The sequence below is a fragment of the Caretta caretta genome, chromosome 1, assembly GCF_965140235.1.
Source record: "Caretta caretta isolate rCarCar2 chromosome 1, rCarCar1.hap1, whole genome shotgun sequence".
Classification (NCBI taxonomy): domain Eukaryota; kingdom Metazoa; phylum Chordata; order Testudines; family Cheloniidae; genus Caretta; species Caretta caretta.
This window is the reverse complement of record NC_134206.1, coordinates 344,192,536-344,213,129: the sequence shown is the minus strand read 5'-3', so window position 1 is coordinate 344,213,129 and position 20,594 is coordinate 344,192,536. Positions and strand designations below refer to the sequence as shown.

The 20,594-nt window shown below is 42.1% G+C and overlaps 1 protein-coding gene across 3 annotated transcripts in view; it reads right to left on the bottom strand.

Moving 5' to 3' along the window:
- PRKCQ (protein kinase C theta) overlaps window positions 1-13,515 on the bottom strand; it is an 87,845-nt gene extending 74,330 nt beyond the window's left edge. For all 3 annotated transcript variants that reach the window (XM_048836659.2, XM_075124562.1, XM_048836660.2), the window contains exon 1: window positions 13,346-13,515. The gene's annotated coding sequence lies outside the window, so the exon portion shown is untranslated. The remainder of the gene's footprint in view (window positions 1-13,345) is intronic.
- Between the last annotated feature and the right edge of the window lie 7,079 nt (window positions 13,516-20,594).

Below are 20,594 nucleotides of genomic sequence, written 5' to 3'. Positions count from 1 at the left end.
AAAAGGGATCTTTCCCAGATGCTGGATACTTGCCTTGTTCCGTAATATGCAATGGGAATATCTCTAGCAGTTAATCTGCCTTTGGAGACCAATAATTTTTACGGGCTGGTCTGAATCCTCTGCTACACCAGGGAGGGGCAAACCAGGAACACCAATAGGGGAATTGCAAAGATATTCAGTGACTAAAACCTTGCCAAATTCCCTGTCTACTAAGCAAGTGTATAACCATTTCTTTAGCCATCATTCCACCTCTGATGCACTACACACAAACACATCCTTACCTATTCAAACAGAAAAATGTACAAACACTAGATTTACTTTCCTCTATTTCTGCTGCTTGTTTATTTTTTGCCTTTTTCTCAGCTATGCATTAGGAGAATTGACTGGTCAGTTTTACTTTTATTTCTAGTTAATTTCACTTCCTGCATTAGCCCAATACTGCAACATCTGGGTGGCAAAAACCACTGGGGAATATTTAATTGTCTAAAAACAACTATTTCCACTGGATCTTTTTTTATTTCATGGAAATATTTCTCATGGTCAGTTTTCTGCTAAGAAAATTTGACCCGATGGTGGATCTTTTCATATAGCTTTTTAACAGCAGTTGCATTCCATGTAGTGATGAGGGAAATCTCTTACACTGAGATACAACTGTGGTACCTTTCATTCTTTTGTTGTCTTGTTCGTTAGCCTGGTGGTTCCTGTATTTCTATAAGATTTTGGTATTGGTTAACAGACTTCCTGCTGTGTTTACTTTTAAAAAAAATGACACAGCTGGAGTTTTGCCTCAACCAATATCTAACCACCTTAAGTCAGAGTGGCATCTATTTCATAGCACTTCCTGCCCACATCGGCTTCTGTATTTTTTTTTTTCACTCTCAATCAAAAGCAAAAGAAAATGCAAGGGGGGAAAAAAAATAAGATGGGCTTGATGTTTAAAAATCCTCCATTTTGCAGGCCCAGTTTCGAATCCACACTTAATTCTGGACAGAAATATGGACCTCTAGCTCCCTGATCTCTCCCATAAATCAGGCACAGTAGTTAGATAATGGACATGCTTAGGGTGACCATGTATTCCTGAAAAGTGGGACCAAGATTATCACACAGAGGAACTGAAATCCATATTTTAGTACTCAAGTATGCTTATTTAGGAGCCTAAACTAGGATTAAGGAGCCTAATTTTAGGCCCTGTTTTAGTCTGGGAATGTCCCTGTTTTCAGGACCTGCCCCCAGTGTTTTGTCCCAGTTTTTGTAATGCCCCTGTAGAGTGGACACCACAAGGTGCTCCCAGCCAGCTAGCTGATCAAATTGAAGGCAGACTGACAGAACACAGGGTCACCTCAAGAACATCCCCTAAGACTGTCATGTTCCACGCTCTCCCCACCCCTAGACTTTCCAGGAAACCTGCATCCTCTGTACAAGAGTCCTTGAACCAGCTGAGCATCTAGCCCAGTATTACTGAACACTTTTGCATTGCTGAGACTCAATTATACTATCATTTGGTACCTTTAGTCATTCATCCTTGTCCACTTTCACTTGACCAGGTACCTTGTGGTTTCATCTTTACTCCCTTCAGCTAATTACCTTAAAGGCAGATGCATTTCTCTTGGGCCAGAGGAGCATCCTTTTGCACAGCTCCACACCTTCTATCTCCATCCTCAGCTAAGGTCTTCCATAGGTCTCTATTGCCCATAGCCTTGACTTTGAGCTCTCCTCCTATATCTACAAATCACCTCCACAAAGTTTCCTGGCGGCATCACTGCCATGACGTTGAGGTCCTGCCCTGTATCTGCATCTCCTCTTGTTGTTACTATTGCAACGCCCTTCTCTCTGTCTTTCCAGCTCCCAAGCTCTCCAGACTCTAGAATTCTGCCTGCTTTCTTACATTCCTAACCCATCAATCCCATCCACCAACAACTCCATCGGTTCCCCACTCATTCCAGGCTCCAGTTAAAAATAGCATTCTTTGTGTATTAAACCATTTTGTAGCCCAATTCACAGCTCTCTGTCTAGTTAACACTGGCCTCCTTTCTTTCCTCTAGCAGAGTCTCACATCTGATCATGGCAGATCCTTCTGAACAACCTCCCTGTAGCTCTCTGCTTTGCGCATTTTCCAGCTCATCTCAGCTGAAGAGATATCTCTTCTCCTTTATCCATACCCACAAATGTCTCTCTCTCTCCTTCTGCCCTTATTTTCCTCTGTGACCTGAACTGAGTATGGTGGGATACAGACTGGATGAGAGGATCCAATATGAAATTAACTTCTAGGGTATTACATTCAGTCCAGGATGGTGAGAATTAGGCACTTTGTCACATTCCCTCCTAAAAGGGTGAGCTTTCCGCAGGTGAGTTTTATCCTGTATGAAGAATTAAGCAAAGATCAAGCAGCTATGACCTACTGCCAACTCGCAGGGAGGTCACTGCGTGGCTGTGTCAGTCCATGGGCTAGAACGGCTTCCACTGCCCTTCTGTGTCCCTTGGAGGCACCGGATCCAGGCTGTCACACATGAGTGGCTTCTCTTCTGGCCTTCTTCCTGCACTCCCCTCTATGTTGGCCTATGTAGGAAACATCCATCCCACCCCTACACAACATATCTCAGGACTTTTGTGACATGAAGGGCCTTGCCCCGAATCTTCAGTATTCATCACGGGGTGAATTTTGCCTTACTTTACTTACGTGTATAGTATGTATAGTATACTTGTATAGTAACTTACTTTACTTGTATAGTATGATCCCATTCTTACTGTACAATGAATTGTCCAAATAGCCTCTGTGGTTACGCACTAGAACCCCTGATGGTAATTGCACAGGTGATCGTGACGCACTCAGGCACTCAGAAAGCGTGACTAGCTTCAGGGTTGCATTGCCTTCTCTTCTGGCTCTACACTTCACCTGGGCTTTAAAGTTGATTGTTGGTCATGACAAAAAAATACACGTTTATAGTAAAGCAATGGTGCCTCACTACTGTGAGCAGAATATATTGAGTCAAACTTGTAAAAAATCCCAGAAGAGGTTTGCTCTGTAGGTCACAGAGGTCATACGTTGCTATGAAAAAAACCCTAAAAGTCATTATTTTTTAGATGAAAGTCATAGTCATGTCAAACATACAGAGGTAGGACCAGATCTTGCAATGCATCCAGCCGGAGCTCTAGTAATTTCAATAGGAGTTAAGCATGTGCTTAAATGCTTTCCTTAGTGGGGATAACTTAAGCATATTCCCGAGTGCTTTCCATTATCAGGGCCTAATGAATTAACTTATGTATCACTTGGTAAGCTGGTGAATAAGATGAGGACATGATAACCATCTACAAATTTTGAAAGGCTACGAAGCCTGATCTAAAGCCCATTGAAGACAGTGAAAGGCACCTATTTATTTCAGTGAGATCAGATTCATAAACACCAAGTTTCACAGAGGTAGCCGTGTTAGTCTGTATCAGCAAAAACAATGAGCAGTCCTTGTGGCACCTTAGAGACTAACACATTTATCTGGGCATAAGGTTTCGTGGGCTAAAACCCACTTCATCAGATACATGGAGTGAAAAATACAGTAAGCAGTATATATATGAAAAGACGGGAGTTGCCTTACCAAGTGGGGAGTCAGTGCTAATGTGGTAAGGCAACTCCCATCTTTTCATATATATACTGCTTCCAGTATTTTTCACTTCATGCATCTGATGAAGTGGGTTTTAGCCCACAAAAGCTTATGCCCAGATAAATGTGTTAGTCTCTAAGGTGCCACAAGGACTCCTCGTTGTTATATACACCAAGGAAGTATAAGAACAGATAGGAGGTTATAACTGGGAAACAGAACATTTACGCTGACCCTAAGAATGAATTTCTGGACAGTCAGATCTATTAGAGTGACGGAAGCACCAACACATTTGAATACAAATGGGACAATACACTAGAAAATACATTGTAGGGAGCAATTCTGCTTAGGCAGGGGTATGGGGTAAATCACTAAACGGGTCTTTTTCACCTCTCGGACTTTGATGATTCTATATTGGCTTAGGTGGTATCTTTACTAATTGTTACAGTTTTCACTCCTATGGCAAGCCCTTTTTTTTCTTTCCCTTTCTGTATTTTTAAATACAGGGGAAAAAATGAGGGAAACGGGTGGGTGGGAAGTGGCTGAAAAAGGAAGCTGGAGGGCAGGTGTTCGCTAGTTTACTGATGTGATAGATCTAAATAGAAACAGCGCTCATTACTGCTTTAGTGCAGGACGGGAAGGAAAGGGAAAACCTAGGCCTGGCTAAATTCCAGCTCTAGCTCTTTTTCACCCTTCTGGGCAAATAAGGGTGTTTCCCATAGTAGTGCTTGGGCCTTTATTTGATTTTTACAGGCAGCCACAGTATGGCCTTGCTTAAATTCCATTCACACACCAATACAAATCTGCATAGGCCTCAACCTGTTCATTTTGCACTAAAAATATTGTACCTGACTCTCCTCCGACTGGCCCCGATTCCCCCCATCATTGTCTTCAACAGAGTTATTCCTGATTTACATGGGTGTAAATGGGGCTGATTCTCCTCTGATTTACACCAGTGTAAATCAGAGGAGAATCAGGACCATTGGTGCACAGAAGAGCCAAAGCAGCATCATGCTAATGCAGCATGTTAAAAAAACCCACAAATACACCGAATCTATATCTTAAAATCTTGGGATGAAATTCTGGCCCCATTGAAGTCAACAGGAGTTTTGCCATTGACTTTAACAGGCCCGGATTTCACCCTTGATTGTTATGCATTGTTTCATCACATGTGGTGTGCTTTAAAGGAAGAGGCCAAATTTTGAGTTCCGTCACAGCTGTATAAATTCAGAGCAAGCCTGTTGATTTCAGTGGAGTCCCTATAGATTTACACCAGGGAAACTGTTAGCAAAATTTGGCCTGGTACCATTTATATTTTTAATACGTTAAAAATGAAAAACATCTTGCTGGGCAGGCTATTTAGAAACCTGTCTAAGGGCCAAATTTGGCTTCGCAGCTATGGACACACGACCTCCCATTGAGGTTGACGGGAGTTACATGTGTGTTTCTGGCAGCAGAATTTGACCCTACAATTGGGTTAGGACAAAAGTGACACCACATGTTGGGCTTGACTGTGATCTTTTTTACATCAATCTAAGTTAGGAGCAACTCCACCAAAGCCAATGAGTCATTCTGAGACCAGAATCAGGCCCACTGGGCCTTAAATCTACATGCACAGCTGAGTAAAGGTTACATGATCCACCCACATGTGCAATTCTCCGTGAGCCAAAGCCTGGTCCCATTGAATCGGTGGGAGGTTTAATATTCTATCCTGTTCTACGCAGGTTCTTATACTGTGCTCATCACTGTAGTATCTGAGCATAGAATCTGGGAGACTTCAGTGGGACCATGATTTGACATTAGAAAGAGCTGCACTGTGGATAGGTAGTGATATATGGTTATAATTAATAAAGAGGCTAAATCCTGTGGTCATTATTCCGGGAGGAAACCACTGGAGGTTTGCTTGTGTAACCCACACACCTCCTGGGTGTGGTGTTCTGTCCCATCTAGTGGCACCAAGACCACTTAGAGAGAGTTAGAATCATAGAATATCAGGGTTGGAGGGGACTTCAGGAGGTCATCTAGTCCAACCCCCTGCTCAAAGCAGGATCAACCCCAACTAAATCATCCCAGCCAGGGCTTTGTCAAGCCTGACCGTAAAAACCTCAAAGGAAGGAGATTCCACCACCTCCCTAGGTAACCTATTCCAGTGCTTCACCACCTTCCTAGTGAAAAAGTTTTTCCTAATATCCAACCTAAACCTCCCCCACTGCAACTTGAGACCATTACTCCTTGTTCTGTCAGTGAGTTAAATGACAGGTTTCAGAGGAACAGCCGTGTTAGTCTGTATTCGCAAAAAGAAAAGGAGTACTTGTGGCACCTTAGAGACTAACCAATTTATTTGAGCATGAGCTTTCGTGAGCTACAGCTCACTTCATCAGATGTATACCGTGGAAACTGCAGCAGACTTTATATACACACAGAGAATATGAAACAATACCTCCTCCCACCCCACTGTCCTGCTGGTAATAGCTTATCTAAAGTGATCAGCCTTAGCTAGGAGCCAGTAGGCTTTTAGCTCATGCGATAGAGGCTCATGCACTAAGCTCCAGAGATCCCTGGTTCGATCCCGCCCGCCGGTGACCAGGGTCTGTCGGTGTTACAATTGAATAAGGAGTGAGTAAAATCTGAGAAAGGATCTTAGGATCTGGCCTAAGCTTTGGGCAAGTTTCTTAGCTGGTTTATATTTCCCCATAAATCATCAGACTACTTTATTACCTGACTCTTAAAAACCCCAAGTGTACTTAGCAGGCATCAGCAATTCAATGAAGGTGCTGTGATCTGTACACACACACATTAAACTGCCCCGGCTCTCCATGTTGGAGAAGTACAACATTACATATGCACTCTGAGCTAACATGCATGCTGATAATGATGCAGAAATGATCAAAATAATCAAATGCCAAATAGGGTTACTGGCTGAGAGGCTTATGTCGACTGGACTTGGTTTATTTTTCTTCACAGACAGTGCCTGGTGCTATAACACAAACATGGAAAGAACTGAACTTCATGGCCTGAAAAAGCACATTTTTCTGAACCTCCATGTTTGTTTGCTCTGGAATGGAATATCTAGGCTATGGGTGATCTTTTACCTTTCAGCACAAAGAAGATATACCATCTATGTAGGTACTTAGATGGTCCTCAATACCAGAGCATCCATTCACAATATACTTACCCAGTCTCTAACCTCACTGTATTATGACCAACTGTGACCCAAGAGCCTCTTAATCTCAACTGGCAAGGGAGTGCAATGGGCAGTGCAGGGATCTCTTGGGTCGGATATATACCAAAGAATGGCATGTAAGGTCTCAAATAAAAGCCGGCATCACACTGTGAAATGTATGTACATAAACTGTTTAAGGAGTTATGTATATACACTGAAAATACGTTCTTAAAGTCTGTCTCAAGTCACAGGTCACTGGCAAAGGTAAAAAACAGGTTTCTTGTCAGACAAGAGATCTCGCTCTACCTACGTATTTACATGTAAATTGAGTATTGTCTCGTTCACGATGGATTTCCCATCACCAGTCTGAACTGAAGGCAAATGAAAGATTGTGGAAAGACTCTAATGGCTAGTCTACCCTAGAATCAGTACAGCGGCATAATTACTCCACCTCCCTGAGTGTCAGGGGGAGAGCATCTCCCATCGACACAGCGTTGTCCACACCGGCACTTAGGTTGGTGTAACTTATGTCATAAGTTATATCAAAATAAGCATTAGTGTAGACCTGCCCTCTCTCAGGAAGAGCAGCACAGCAGAGGGGAGGGAACCCTGTCTGCAGATGCACATCAAATGTTTGCTCAACTATATCTGGGGGGCAGAGAAGACACATGGGCACCCTTGACTGAGGGACTAAAAGGACAGCAGTTTTGCTTCATGAAAAAGGGGTCTCAATCAGGCTTGGTCGAACACACTGAAGAGAACTTTGGAAGCGATAGACTTCTTTAGACAGGATGTTAACCTGTTAGTTAAATGGAGTCTTTAGAAAGGGTGTTATGTTTTCATTTTATATGTAACCATTTGTTTCCGATATTCTTATCCACTTTCACTTGAATCGCTGTTCTTTGATAATAAACTTATTCTTGTTTTCACTACAAACCTACCTCAGTGCTGTGGTGTTAAGCAAAGTGATGATCCTGAGTTGAATCTTACGAGCTAGGGAACAACAGGCTAGTGTGTGCTATTCTTTTGGGAACAACAGGCCGGGTAATTCTGTGAATGTTCAGTGGAAAGGGGGCTGGATGCTGCAGGCAATGCTCTGAGGGGATTGGTGTCTGCCTCTCAAAACCTGCCCAGAGAGAGCGAGGCCTGTGGAGGCAGGGAAGGCAGTGCTTGTGCTGCCAAAATCAGTTGGTTTTAGGGAGCTGATCCACAGCAGGCATAGACATGACCCCTTCACAAGGGCAGGTGGTCGTGAGGTGCCTCACAACCCTGGGAACCTCTCCCTCTCTCTCTGGGTTTTATACAGCCACCCATTGAGACTCCTTCATAAAAGTGATAGCCTTAATTGTCAGGTGTCCGAAGACTGTTTGAAACCAGAAGGCTCATTTGGCCTTCTTTCATTCACCAAAGTATCACAAACATTCATAGCTTTCCTGTGAGCTATGGAAATATCATCCCTATTTTGCAGCTAGAGGATGACTGAATGACTTGTTTAAGACCACACAGGAAGTCTGAAACTGAGGGGGAAATTGAACCCACTGATCCTAGTGCCAGTATGCTATCCACTAGACCATTCTTCCTCCATGCTTTAGCAGAGTTAAGGTGTCTTAAAGCAGGTAGAAATATTAAGGCTCCTTCTCCCTCCCTTTACTACACTGCTTGAGTGCTGAAAAGGTGCCTTATTAGGCCTGATTCTCAGTTAGCCTCTGTGTTAATTATAGAGCAGGCTGCAATGATTAAGGATTCATAATAATTTCCCCTCTTACCCCCTCGTCGTTTGCTCTTAAGTTTTGGAAACTTTCATCTCTTGGACTGAAATTTTCCATGTTTGGGGGCTCTCTCCAATGGTAGATTTGTTCTGAAGGCTTGAAGGAAAAGGGGGTCAGTTGTTCTTAAGCATAAGGAGAGTGGGGAAAAAAGATACACTTTTCCCATTGCAAAATAAAGTAAAAATAAAATAAAAACTCATGCATTCATTTATTTGAACACCTGTATGGTCAAAAAGGACTTAGAAATAGCCCTTCCTGAAAATAATAAAAATACTACCTAGCTAGGTAGATTCATCTGTAGATTCAAAGCACTTTACAAAGAAGGTATCAGTAATTTCAGTTTACAGACAAGGACACTGAAAACAGAAGCCATTTGCCTAACATAACCCAGTGGGTTTGTAATAGAGGTGGAACTAGAAGCCAAATCTCCCTGAGTTCTAGTCCAGTGTATTACCCACTGGGCCACACTGACAAATTACCCTGAAGAAAAATGACAGCTCCATGGTATACATAGGTATTCCCTTCACCCTGTCCCTGCACCGGTATTCCATACCCTTAACACTTCCTGTATGCAGCCTTTCAGGCCACATGTGCCCTGATGAGCAAGCAGCAGGATGTGGGCCAAAATGCATGACTATGTTTTAATATATATGATACCAAAAGAGTCAAGTAATTTGACAGCACAATTCTGTACTAACCAGCTGCTTGAAAACAATAGCTCTAATATCTGACAACCCTAAAGCGGGAGAGGTTATCCGCTGCTAGGACAGCTGCGTGTAATTTCAAGAGCAACCTGGTCTCATTCTAAATGTACCAAAAAATTAATAAACCTTTTCTCTGCTGCTGGATGCAGCATGATCTGTGTCAAATTAAAAATCTCCAACAGGCCAGGAAAATTCCAAAAATTAACAGAAACTGACAATAATATGGATAATCACTTGCTTTCCAAAAAGCCCTATGATCAGAAATCAGACATTTTGGACAGGATGTGAGTATAGGCCACAGGAGAACAATACACTAGAACTGAAATAAGTGGTCATGATTTCTGCTTAACTCAGGCCACTTCCTGATTTGAATCAAGGACCCCATCCTGCAAACCCTTATGCACATGAGTAACTGTAAGGCAAGAAGTCCCTCACGTTAACAGGCAGAAAGTTACTCGTGTGTGATTGTAGGACCAAGGTCGTACTTAGCACTGTGCAGTACATCCACATGTGTAGTTTTTAGATCTCCATACAAATGTGTTTAATTTCTTTTTATTTTATGTTTTTCAAAATCAATCTTCAAAGCCCACACAAAAAACTGCAGTCCACTTTCACAAATTCTTGCTTTAACAGGTTTGCAGAAATATAAACAACAGCAGAATCTGGAGCAGAGCTTTTAAACTGATACAAACTTAAATCCATTAAAATTAACACAAAAAGCCAACAGCAAAAAAGCAGATAAAATTATGGGGGATGGTTAATACGACATCATATAATACTCTGCCAGGAATATAGCTTTTTATGATCAAAATCCAACCAACAAGAGAAGAAATTAAAAAGCACTCATCACATGTTAAAACCTACTTTTCTCATAAGGGGAAATGTGGAAAATATCTCTTTTAACCTGCCAACGTGCAGATGTGATATATGACAAAGACCCAAAATGAGGAAAACTTAAATGTTTCATGGTGGGAAGCTAAAATCCTGGCGATTCCTTTCTTTAGTGTTGATGACTTTTTCCATAGCTGCAGTTTCACGGTTCTTTATTTCTGATTTAAATATTCTCCACAACAGCAGAATAGAGGAGACTAAATTTGTGTGGACCATAGAAAACTTTGGGAATAGGTGACTTTCCTTGAAAGGAAGTACTCTTGAGCGTGGGAAATAGAGTTTACCCCATAGAAGAGATTATTAGGGCAGCCTCCTGTTTTAAGAGACCATTCAAACTACCATCATATGTAGTGAATACAAGTCCGCTTCGCATTTATCAGATTAGATGGTCAACTCCATTGAGCAATCAATTATTGTTAGTGTCTTGATTGGTATCTTAGGACACATTCCACCGTTAAAGGGACTGCAGAAAACATACCATTGTTTTGGTGGAAACTTAAGAGGATTTTTCTGAAATAAGAAATGTCATGATCCTAATACAGGAACCCAAGTTTGGCAATTCAACAAGATGGAAATCAAAATACACCCCCTCTGAACTGCAAACATTTCTATTTCTCTTTTTTAAAATAGCAATTCAGTGAAACTTTATCTCTTTCTGCCCTAGTAACCTTACTAAACACTCTTTTATTAGCATGACTCAGTTGGGTGGCTGTCAGCTGGTCAAGTTATTTTTACTGCAATGAGCATTTCACTGGTGGAAAAAGAATGTAACTCTCTCCCTGTAAAGCATGTCAATAGGTTCTGTAATGAAGGAAAGTATCATTGAAAAGTTAACTGTATTGTATCCACCAATCAAAAGCAATGACCAAAAGGATCTGACTATGCCCAGGAGTCTAACTGTACTTCATTAGCATTCAACACTCTAAGGTTACAATATAACCAAGGTCACATGCTTGAGTGGACTGAGCCTGAGTTTTCAAATCCCACCCCTGAGAAAGGAAATGCAGCTCACTACATACACTAAGCCTGCAGGCGGGAGTTGGTTAGTTGCTGAAGGCCTCTCAAATACACTTTCAAATCCATCACCATATTATTCTGCAGTGCCTCTCCTTACATGCTGGATGCCAAAATGATTTATAGCGTTTAAGAGATATACTGTCAACTTCAAAACCGCACTTTCTGCCTGAAAATCCGTTGCCTGCCATTGTCACAAAGAGGCACCTCAAATGACTGTACATGAAAGAGGTTAGAAGGGGGAAAGTGTTTTCTCTATTTGTTCCAGTTTGTTTATTTTGGAGCTTCCAGAACACTCTGTTTATAGCCATTTTCTCTGTTCCCCATGTACAGCCAGTCATTTCCCCCTGTTCTATGTATTCATACAGCATCAGGGGAGAGAAAAACAATTTTTAAAGACAGGAAAATGTGATTGTGAAACCACAGAAACTTGTGGGGAGCCTCAGATGTAGGACTTGAAACTAATTTAAGCTCTTTTCAAAAAAAATATGAGTAGGGTTTCAGTTTGAGCAGGGTGCTTTAAAACAAGAACAAAATGAGAGAGACATTAAGGTAGAAATGGCAGGTTTAATGTCACCCAAGTTGAATAAAATGACAACAAAACCACCCAGACCGTCTCAAAACTTTTTTTTTTCAGTTTCTGCTCATTCAGACACTAAAATCTCCTGGAACTTCAGACTTCCTTTTCTCATGCACATTTTATAGGCACAGACACTCTCGGTCACACACACACACACACACACACGCTCTGACACTTATACACACAGCTGCACACTTTCACATATCAACACATGGTCACATATATACACCATCACCCTTCAACACGCTGCCATGTACATGGATGCCCTTTCTCGTGCGTTGCATTCTCATTTGCAAACATACATATATGCTCCCTCCCACACAAATGTGTTTTCCGACACACTCTCCCATCATCGCTTTTTACAAACACACAATCGCTCCTACTGTTATACATACGCTTCCACTCTCCCCTGATGTTCACACTCACGCCTTCAGCCATCTTTCATAATCACACACATCCTCTTTCTCTCTCACAACACCTCTATATGTCTCTCTCACAATAACACACTGAGACCCCCTCCACACAATTACATTCACTCTCACCTACACAAACTCGCTCACTCTGCTGTGTGGATCTCTCACTATAACACACACAACACCCCAGGTGTATCTCTGACCTTACACCCACACACATCCCTGTGTGTCTCTCTCTCACATAGAATATCAGGGTTGGAAGGGACCTCAGGAGGTCATCTAGTCCAACCCCCTGCTCAAAGAAGGACCAATCCCCAATTTTTGCCCCCATCCCTAAATGGCCCCCTCAAGGATTGAACTCACAACCCTGGGTTTAGCAGGCCAGTGCTCCAACCATTGAGCTATCCCTCCCCCCCAGTCACACACCCATGTGTGTCTCTCTCACAATTACACATGCCTGTGTGTGTGTCTCTCTCTCTCACACACACACCCTCCCCATGTGTATCTCTGACCATTGCACTATACACACCCCTGTGTGTCTCTCTCACAGTTACACCCCGTGTGTATCTCTCACCATTACACACACCTGTGTGTATCTCTCACAATTACACACATACACCCTCCCCATGTGTATCTCTGACCATTGCACTATACACACCCCTGTGTGTCTCTCTCACAGTTACACCCCGTGTGTATCTCTCACCATTACACACACCTGTGTGTATCTCTCACAATTACACACATACACCCTCCCCATGTGTATCTCTGACCATTGCACATATACACACCCCTGTGTGTGTCTCTCTCTCTCTCACAGTTACACCCCTGTGTGTATCTCTCACAATTACACACATACACCCTCCCCATGTGTATCTCTGACCATTGCACTATACACACCCCTGTGTGTATCTCTCATCATTACACACACATATGGGTATAACTCACAATTACCCCCCCTGTGTTTCTCTCTCTCACACCCATCCAGTGTGTATCTCTCACAATCACACACACACACCTCCCTGCGTGTCCCTCACCACTACACATACACACGTTTGTAACTCACAGTTACACACCCCGGGTGTCTCTCTCACCATTACACACAGAGATCGCCACTCCCCGCTCAGCGCCAGCCCCCGCGCCGCATCTCCCTCCGCTCTGCGCCCCGCACCCCAGCCCGGGACGCCCCCCGCCCCAAGCCCCGCAACGCGCCGCGGACCCCACCTGTCCTCGGCCGCCTGGAGGTGGGCCGCAGCGGGGCTCAGCGATCCCAGCGGCTGCCCCCGTCCGAGCTCCGCGCCCTGCCCCGGCTGCTGCATCCACCCACCGCCTCCGCTGCCGGGGGGGAAGTGAGTGGGGAGCTTCAGCCTGGCTGGCTGCCTCCCTGGGACTCCCCTCACCTCCCCGCCCCTCTCGCAGACCCCTCCTCCCCCTGGGCAAGGAATCCCCCGCCCCACCCCTGCCTCTGGAGGCTCAGTAACCTCCCAGCCCCGGGACAGAGTCCCCACTCGGTGGATTCCCTGCGCTTGGCAGCATCATGCGCTGAGTGTGTGACTAGAGATTCACAGATCCCGAGGAGGCTGGAAAGCAGGGGACGTCGTGACCCTCTAGGACTTCCCACAGAGCACAGACAACTTCCCCACTGGAATTCCTAGAGCAGATCTTCTAGGGAAACGGCCAGTCTTGATTTAAAAGGAATCAGTGGAGGAGACTCCATCAGGACCCTTGGTAAATTGTTGCTGTGCTCAATTACCGTCACTGTCAAAAATGTATCCTTTACCTTTGAATTTGCCTGGCTTCAACTTCCAGCCCTTGGCTCCTGATCTCCCTATCTCTGCTAGAATGAAGAGCCAGTTATTCAATATTTGTATCCCCTGCAGATATTTATAGACTATAATCAACTCAGCCCTTAACTGTCCCTTTGTTAAGCTAAAAGAAAAGGAGGACTTGTGGCACCATAGAGACTAACCAATTTATTTGAGCATAAGCTTTCGTGAGCTACAGCTCACTTCATCGGAGGCATTCAGTGGAAAATACAGTGGGGAGATTTATATACACACAGAACATGAAACAATGGGTATTACCATACACACTGTAAGGAGAGCGATCAGGTGAGGTGAGCTATTACCAGCAGGAGGGCGCGGGGGGAGGAGGGGGGAGGACCTTTTATCGTGATAATCAAGGTGGGCCATTTCCAGCAGTTTACAAGGAGGTGTGAGGAACAGTGGGGAGGGAATAAACATGGGGAAATAGTTTTACTTTGTGTAATGACACATCCACTCCCAGTCTCTATTCAAGCCTAAATTAATTGTGTCCAGTTTGCAAATTAATTCCAATTCAGCAGTTCAGTCCAATTACCTGCTGGTAATAGCTCACCTTTCCTGATCACTCTTGTTACAGTCTGTATGGTAACACCCATTGTTTCATGTTCTTTGTGTATATAAAATCTCCCCACTGTATTTTCCACTGCAGGCATCCAATAAAGTGAGCTGTAGCTCACAAAAGCTTATGCTCAAATAAATTGGTTAGTCTCTAAGGTGCCACAAGTCCTCCTTTTCTTTTTGCGGATACAGATTAACATGGCTGCTACTCTGAAATTTGTTAAGCTAAATAGATCAGGCTTCTTGGGTCTATCAGCCACCCTTAGGCATGATTTCTAATCCTTTAATCATTCTCCTGGCTCTTCTCTGAACCCTCTACAATTTATCAACATCATCCTTGAATTGTGGACACCCGAACTGGACGCAGTATTCCAGCAGCAGTCGCACCAGTGTCAAATACAGAGATAAAATAACTAGGGCTGTCGATTAATCGCAGTTAACTCACACCATTAATTCAAAAAAATTAATCGCAATTAAAAACATTAATCGTGATTAATCACAGTTTTAATTTCACTTTTAAACAATAGAATACCAATTGAAAGTTATTAAAAATGTTGGATGTTTTTCTACATTTTCATATATATTGTATTCTGTGTTGTAATTGAAATCAAAGTGAGTATTATTTTTGATTACAAATATTTGCACTCTTAAAATGATAAACAAAAGAAATTGTATTTTTCAATTCACCTCACACAAGTACTGTAGTGCAATCTCTTTGTTATGAAAGTGCCATTTACAAATGTAGATTTTTTTTTACATAACTGCCCTCAAAAACAAAACAATGTAAAACTTCAGAGCCTACCAGTCCACTCAGTCCTACTTCTTGTTCAGCCAATTGCTAAGACAAACAAGTTTGTTTACATTTACAGAAGATAATGCTGCCTGCTTCTTATTACAATGTCACCAGAAAGTGAGAACAGCCATTTGCATGACACTTTTGTAGCCGGCATTGCAAGGTATTTACATGCCAGATATGCTAAACATTTGTATGCACCTTCATGCTTCAGCCACCATTGCAGAGGACATGCTTCCATGCTGATGACGCTTGTTAAAAAAATAATGCATTAATTAAATTTGTGACTGAACTCCTTGGGGGAGAATTCTATGGCCCCTGCTCTATTTTACCAGCATTTTGCCATATATTTCACGTTATAGCAGTCTCGGATGATGACCCAGCACATGTTGTTCATTTTAAGAATACTCTCACAGCAGATTTGACAAAACACAAAGACGGTACCAATGTGAGATTTCTAAAGATAGCTACAGCACTCGACCCAAGGTTTAAGAATCGGAAGTGCCTTCCAAAATCTGAGAGGGACAAGTTTAGATCATGCTTTCAGAAGTCTTAAAAGAGCAACATTCCTATGCGGAAACTACGGAACCACTGATAAAGAAAATCAACCTTCTGCTGGTGGCATCTGACTCAGATAACGAAAATGAACATGTGTTGGACTGCACTGTTTTGGATAGTTATCGAGCAGAACCCATCATCAGCGTGGATGTGTGTCCCCTGGAATGGTGGTTGAAGCATGAAGGGACATATGAATCTTTAGTGCATCTGGCATGTAAATATCTTGCGACGCCAGGTACAACACTGCCATGAGAACACCTGTTCTCACTTTCAGGTGACATTGTAAACAAGAAGCAGGCAGCATTATCGCTTGCGAATGTAAACAAACTTGTTTGTCTGAGTGATTGGCTGAACAAGAAGGGGGACTGAGTGGACTTGCAGGCTCTAAAATTTTACATTTATTTTGTAATGCATTTTTTGGACATAATTTTATATTTCTAAGTTCAACTTTCATGATAAAGAGATTGCACTACAGGACTTGTATTGAGTGAATTGAAAAATACTATTTCTTTTGGTTCTTTGCAGAGCAAATACTTGTAATCAAAAATAAATATAAATTGAGCACTGTACACTTTGTATTCTGTGTTGTACTTGAAATCAATATATTTGAAAATGCAGCAAACATCCAAAAAATTTAAATAAATGGTATTCTATTATTGTTTAACAGTGCAATTAATCGTGATTAATTATTTTAATTGCTTGACAGCCCTGAAAATAACCTCTCTACTCCTACTCAAGATTCCCGTGTATGCATTCCAGGATCACATTAGCACTTTTGGCCACAGCATTGGACTGGGAGCTCACCTGCAGCTGATTATGCCAAATCTTTTTCAATCATTAAAAGGATAAAGCTCCCCCCACCATCCTGTAAGCTAATACATACATTAGCTATATGAAAATGCATATTGTTTGCTTGCACCCAGCATACCAAGTGATCCATATCACTCTATTTCAGTGAGCAGTTCTCCTTATTAATTACCACTCCCCCAATTTTTGTGTCATCTGCAAACTTCATCAGTGATACTTTTATGTTTCCTTCCAGGTCATTAATAAAAATATTAAATAACATAGGGCCAAGAATTGATTCCTGAAGGACCCCACTAGAAGCACCTCCATTTGATGATGATTCCCTGGTTACAATTACATTTTGAGGCCAATCAGTTAGCCAGCTGTTAATCCACGTAATACATGCCATGTTCATTTTATATCTTTCTGTTTTTATAAATCAGAATGTCATGCAGTACAAAGTCAAATGCCTTACAGAAGTCTAAATCTGTTACAACACCATTCCTTTGTCAACCAAATTTATAATCTCATAAAAATACCAAATTAGTTTGCCAACATCTATTTTTCATAAACCCATGTTGATTGGCATTAATTATATTACCTTCCCACAATTCTTTATTCATCAAGTCCCTTAGCAGCTGCTCCATTATCTTGCCTGTGACTGATGTCAGACTCACAGGCCTATAATTACCCAGATCATCCTGTTTATCCTTTTTTAAATATTGGCACATTAGCATTCTTTCCAACTTCTCAAACTTCCTCAGTATTCCAAGACTTATTGAAAACCAGCATTAACAGGCCAGTGAGCTCCTCAGCCAACTCTTTTAAAACTCTTGGGTGCAAGTTAGGAGGAGCTAGTGAACAGGAACAGCAAACAGGATTTTTGAGAGGGAGTTTAGAGAGAAAGCATGAAAGCCACATACACTTAATGCTCTGTAAATGTAGTCCAATAATAATCTCCCCAAACCCAAACAATAACAACAAAACAAAGAACAAACACCTCCCCCCCACAAGAATAAAAAAAATGCAGGCAGAAGTCCATAAGCAGAGGGGAGGCTGCCCAGTTTATTTCACTGAATGCTGCATGTAGGATTACTTACCTTGTGGGCAAGCGGCCTATATGTGCATTTAGTGCAAGCAACCCATGGGCCTCAGAGACCAAATGTGGGCTCTTGAGATCAGAGTGCCTGAACTGGAGGCGCTAAGGGAGACAGAGATGTCCACAGATGAGACTTTCAGGACACTGGTCCCGTCCCCCGTTTGATGGCCTCTGTGCCGTTGAGGAGGATGGAAGCCTCAGAGAAGGAGAATAGCAAACTGGAGTGGAGGGAAACCATCCCATGATTGGGACCTTCCTTCCAAATGATGCCATAGTGTCCTTTTGCACTGAAGAGATCCCTCTAGGGGAGGGAACCTTTGTTATTAAGAAGAGAGAGGTAATAGTAACAGGGAATTCCATTATTAGAAATATACATAGTTGGGTTTGTGATGACCAGGAGAACTGCATGCTGAATTGCTGGGGGTGAAGGTTGTGGACCTCTCAAAACCTGTAGATAGACTTATGTGCAGTTCTGGGAAGGAGTCAGTGGTCATGATACCTAGGTAGGGAAAGGTAGGAGAGAGATCCTAGAGGCCAAATTTAGGTCAGAGATTAAAGTCCAGTCCCTTCATGGGTAGCTTTCTCCAAAATGCTTCCAGTTCCATGTGCAGGGACTGTGAGACAGGCAGAACTGCAGGGTTTCAATGAGTGGATGAGACAGTGGTGTTTGGAGGAGGGATTTTGATTTATTAGGAACTGGGGGACCTGTTGGGAAGACTATACAGGAAGGCTGGGCTCCACCTAAATCAAAAGAGAACCAGATTGCTGGTATGCAAAATTAAAAAGGTAGTAGAGAAGTTTTTAAACTGCGGGAAAGCCGACTGATGTGGAGGAGCATACAGTTCAGACAGAGCTATCACTTAGGGGAGGATTTATAAAAGGGGATAGTCTACATCCTAGTAAAGAGGAGAGGATAGAAGTTGATAAAGTACAGGTAGGAGCTGAAGAGAAACAGTCAAATGAAAAAGAGTCTCATTCAGTTACATCACATGAAGGCAGACAACTAAATATTGACAAATTTGATAAATGCTCGAAGTCGAAAAGCTTGTATACAAGTGCTCGAAGTCTAAAAACTAAGATGGGTGAACTTGAGTGCCTGGTATTCAATGAAGATATTGATATTATGGGCATCACAGAACATCAGAAGGCAGAAAGTTGTTGGAATGATGATAATCAATGGAACACAGTAATACCAGGGGACAAAATATATAGGAATGACAGCGTAGGTCATGCTGGTGAGGGATTGGCAATATATATGTGAAAGCAAACGCAGAGTCAAATATAATAAATGAATCAAATGGTACCACAGAATCTCTATGTACAAAAATGTCATCCTTGAATAATAAAAATATAGCAGTAGGAATATCTTACTGACCACCTGACCAGGATGATGACAGTGATTATGAAATGCTCAGGGATATTAGAGAGGCTATCAAAACAGAAACTCCAATAAAATTGGGGGATTTCTACTGTACCCATATTGACTGGATACATGCCATCTCAGGGCAGGATGCAAAAACAAAATTTCCAGACACCATTAATGGCTCCTTTTTGGAGCAGGTACTCCAGGAATCCACAAGGGGAGAGGCAATTCTTTATTCAGTCCTAAATGGCACAAAGGATCTGGTCCAAGAGCTGAATATAGCTGAACCTCTCAGTAATAGAGACCATAATGCAATTAAATTGCATTGTAGGAGGGCAAACACCAAAGAAAGCCACCATAGACGCATTTAACTTCAAAAAGAGGAACTATACAATGAGGAAGCTAGCTAAATGAAATGGAACAGCCACAAGAGTGAAATGCCTGAAAGCTGCATGGAAACTTTTTAAAAACACCAGAATATAGGCTCAAACTAAATGTATATCCCACATAACAGCAACAACAATCATAAATAATAAATAATTAGTAATTAATAATAAATGAAGCAGACCAAAAAATGCCACCATGGCTAAACAACAGAGTAAAAGAAGAAGAGAGAAAAAGGCAAAAAGAAAAGGAGGACTTGTGGCACCTTAGAGACTAACCAATTTATTTGAGCATAAGCTTTCGTGAGCTACAGCTCACTTCATCGGATGATTCATTGTATCCGATGAAGTGAGCTGTAGCTCATGAAAGCTTATGCTCAAATAAATTGGTTAGTCTCTAAGGTGCCACAAGTACTCCTTTTCTTTTTGCGAATACAGACTAACACGGCTGTTACTCTGAAACCAGAGAAAAAGGCATCCTCTAAAATTTGGAAGACAAATTCTGTTGAGGAAAATAGAAAGGTGCATAAACTCTGACAAGTCCAGTGTAAAAGTATAATTAGACAGGCCAAAAAAATTTTTGAAGAGCAACTAGGAAAAGACAGAAACTCTAACATCAATTTTTTTTAAGTACATCAGAAGTAGAAGCCTGCCAAACAATCCGTGGGGATACTGGATGATCAAGGTGCTAAAGGAGCACTCAAGGAAGACAAAAGGCTCTTGAAGAGAAACTAAATTAATTCTTTACATCAGTCTTCACTGGAGAGGATATGAAGGAGATTCCCTGAGCGATTTTTACTTGACAGATCTGAAGAACTGTCCCAGACTGACATGTCAACAGAGGAAGAGTTGCAACAAACTGATAAATTAAATAGTAAAAAGTCACGTGGATCAGATGGTATTCACCCAAGAATTCTGAAGAAACTCAGATATGAAATTGCAGAACTACTGACTGTGATAAGTAACCTATCACTTAAATCAGCATCTCTACTAGATGACTGGAGGATAGCTAATGTAATGCCGATGTTTTTTAAAAAGCTCCAGAGATGATCCTGGCAAGTACAGGCCAGTAAACCTAACTTCAGTGCCAGGCCAGCTGGGTGTAACTTT